We start from the raw sequence: 3,693 nt of genomic DNA on the forward strand, positions 1-3,693 counted from the left end.
GATTTTATTCTATGTGAATGCCGTTATTCATCAACACAATGAGAAGGCAGCATCTAGGAACCAGAGTTCTATTATGTTATAATGTTGATATACAATTCGGAACCACGTAAATTCTATGCAAAGTGTAATACTCGAGGTCCATTATCTTTTAACAATCCACGAAGTAGCAAATTTCTGGAATAGCGAGTGGTGACGTTGTAAAACATCGTGTGGTTACAAACTGCTTTGAACATGCGCAAGAAATCGCGCTTCGAAAGACTAATGATTATGGCACCCACAAAATTGCTTCATAATTTTCTATCGCAACCTTTCCGCTATCAATTCAAAAGCGACGGAAAGCCCAAGGTTCTATACTTCAATAACCTTACGAATGGGAAAATTACGCAAAAAATCGATAATTAATGTCTGTCTACCACGACATCGCTCGTGAAAAGTTTTATTACATTGTGCTACGTAATTTTCCTTTATAACCGATTTAGGAATCGTTATAGGGTATTATGTGAAACTAAATTAAATTCATAACTATTTGCTTGGAATTTATTAATGCATACATAGAATTTTTATAAGGAGAATAGATCTTAGAAAATAGCTCGCAAACATTTATTATTCCGATGTCTATCTTTGTGTTTCTTTTAGATTAAGTACCATAAAGCTGCATGCGAAAAGTGCCATGAGAATCAAAAAATACAATTTTTCAGCCTGAAATATTTCATGGCAGTTTCTTTTAATATTCAGGTCACGCTGCACAAGAGCAGAGGGAAGCTAATAAATAAACTCATTCATAATTTAGATAGCTACACAAAAACTTTTGTCTGTACTGCGTCGAACTAATTAATTGATAAATAGTTGCACACTATTAATTAATACTGTAAATTGAGTCGAAACCCGTGTACCGAAAATGAAGTAATAAATTATTTTGCAGGTACCCCACCTATCTCTGGCATACACTAAATTCTAACACGTTCAAGATAAATTAATTTCCCATTTAAAGTTAAAATATCACATTTGGATGGAATGTGAAGGAATTTTAAAATGTGCTAAGTTAGTTAATGCACGTTCATTTATGCGTAAACTGACGATATACGTTTTATCTCCACCTATTAAATTTCCAAAATGTTCTCTTTCTTCGCCGGTTTATACTTTTAGAGTGTAGCATATATTGCTCGCATCCAGATTTGGAAACTCGAAATAGAATTAATGGACTAGCGGTAGTGTCGTACCGTAAGTCAATAAAAATAAAGTCTCTAATACTACTTTGCTTTTCGTCTCGTGGAGTATTGAAAGGACCATGATTAACGATAAGTGTCTTCATTAGTTCCGGGCAATAATATACTATACGGAGTGTTCTGAAAATAAGAAGCAATGGCGATGTATTGTTAGGGTAAATGTAATTGACAAACATTGCACACGTTTTTTGAATGGCGAACCCTAGTGAAGTTATTTTTTAGCCGAAGGTCGAGGACCAAAATTAAGATGCGAAATTAATAAGAGAGTTTTCTACTGTTTATGTACTATTTGTTCACTACTACATATTTTTTTAGGAGGACCGAGCTAGACATCTTAAACCTACTTGCACGATACTATTGTAGATAACTAGGCAAGCACGAAAATATTAAAACCAGCGAAAAAGTGATCCGCTCGATTAGCCGTATTGGAATGAAATAATCTCATGGGCATAAAAAAAGGAAATTATGACAAAGTATGGCATTCTCACTAACTAGTATAAATAGCGTAATGCGTGTAAACTGTTCTTTATACGTAAGCGAAATTCTATTCACTTGGAAACAATTGGAACAGCTCGTTTTTTTCTTCAAACATGTGGCTTTAAAAATCATAATAACCATCTATAACCTAAGTCTGCCCTTAGTAATAGTTATTTATTATACAAGACGATAAAGGGATATTTTAACCATTGAGTGAATTAACTTTCACGAGATGGTTAGTTTCCCTTTATCGTCGTGTATAATACAAAACTTTATTTTATAGCAGAAGCCATATAAATCATTGTAAAGCTTCTGACAGTTCTGAATGTAATTTACAGACATCAAAAATAGCAAGCTTAGGTTCTGCCGTCGCGATCGTTTCCATAGAAACAGAATTGTCATATGTTCTGAACGTCATTTTATATCGTGCATTTCAAATAAGAATGACAGATATCATTAGAATGCACAATCATTTGTTTCACTTTATCTACCCTTACGGTTAAGAGGGACCTTTAAAGAAGTTGCCAGATTTTGCCAAGCGCGGCGCTAAAGTCGCTAAAAATCGACATTTTTCATGAAATTTCAGTCAACAGATTCGATTGTAATTATAATGGTAACACCTACCGATTCCCCATAGAGGGCGCCTAAACTTTAGTGCGTTTAAGTCACTAGATATAAAAAGTACCGCAATCAGACTCTCTAAGACAGCAATCATCCGCTATTTTTGGGCAAAATTTGCTATCAACTGTCTCGGGGCTATGCAATGAAACAAGCACAAAATAAATATCATTCTCACTATTTCCACTATTTACGCTCTTCTGTTATACTAATGATAGCAAACGCAACAAATTGAGTGGGTTTCAAAGGGTCAGTTTGGCAACCCTACCTTTGAAAATGAGAGAGCGCACATGTTAACAGCTTCTCTATATGGAGCAATAATGAATCGGTTACCACATACACCCTGTCACAACATGGTAGGTCGATGCCTGAATAACAAACAACTTTACGGATGCCACCGAATATGGGATGGCAAAAGAAAGAGTGGCAATAAATTTATTTGAAAAGAAAACTGGCTTAACCGTACAGTCTTCCGGTTTATGGATTGATGAGGAAACAGAATTTTTAGGGGCCTCTCCTGATGGTAAAATTTTATCGTTGTAATAAAATGGTGTAATTTATTTATATTCCCTTTAGGGTTAATTAATGAAGAAAATGCATTAATTGAAGTCAAATCCTTGTTTTCTGCATCAAAGCTGAACGTCGCACCTATGGTGGAGGTAGTAGACGAAATGAAAAATAAAAAAAAGTACACTTGCTTAAAAAAAGATAACAATGGCGCCCTAGTTTTAAGAAATCACATCCATATTACTACCAGGTAATGTAGTAACTAATCAAAAGTGATTCTTAACCATTCTAATTTCTTTTTCAGATCCAAGGACAGTTACACATTTGCAAAAGATCTGTCTGTTACTTTATAATATATGTTAGCGACAATGTTAAAAAATTAAAAGAATCAGTAGGGATGAAAAACTGTGGCAGGAGAAGTTACGCCAGTTTTATAAGGAATGTGTGGCTCCTGAAATTATTACAAATAATATCGGAAATGGAAGAAAATGCCGAGTTCCTCCATTTATTTTAGATGCTACAATGGCCCATGAAGAGAAAAAATCCCAATTCCTAAATTGGATAGGGCTTAGCTAAATTTATATAATAAATGACTATACGGGGGTTTTGCTTAGCAGGGCAGTATTGCATACGATAATTTTTCAATTTTGATTCTAGTTTCAGAAAAACTTATATGTTAAACTGAATAAAGTGTTTTTCACATCTCCTTCAATTGACACACTCGCTACGCTCATGTGTCAAACTTTGAACTCGAGTTGCACAATTTCACTTTCTTCTCTAATTGTATAAATATTACCCAACTCGGCTTGCCACTCCGTAAAACGGAAATTCCACCAACATCCAATGCTGCTGGCCTCTACACAAA

The 3,693-nt window shown here is 34.7% G+C and overlaps 1 long non-coding RNA gene across 1 annotated transcript; it reads left to right on the forward strand.

Moving 5' to 3' along the window:
* Positions 1-1,060: 1,060 nt before the first annotated feature.
* On the forward strand, positions 1,061-3,454 carry LOC116169680. The gene is made up of 3 exons (XR_004145034.1): positions 1,061-2,844; positions 2,898-3,078; positions 3,133-3,454. It is a non-coding gene; the product is annotated as an uncharacterized LOC116169680 (long non-coding RNA).
* Positions 3,455-3,693: the final 239 nt, after the last annotated feature.

This window comes from Photinus pyralis, unplaced genomic scaffold (genome assembly GCF_008802855.1).
Source record: "Photinus pyralis isolate 1611_PpyrPB1 unplaced genomic scaffold, Ppyr1.3 Ppyr1.4_LG4, whole genome shotgun sequence".
Taxonomy (NCBI): domain Eukaryota; kingdom Metazoa; phylum Arthropoda; class Insecta; order Coleoptera; family Lampyridae; genus Photinus; species Photinus pyralis.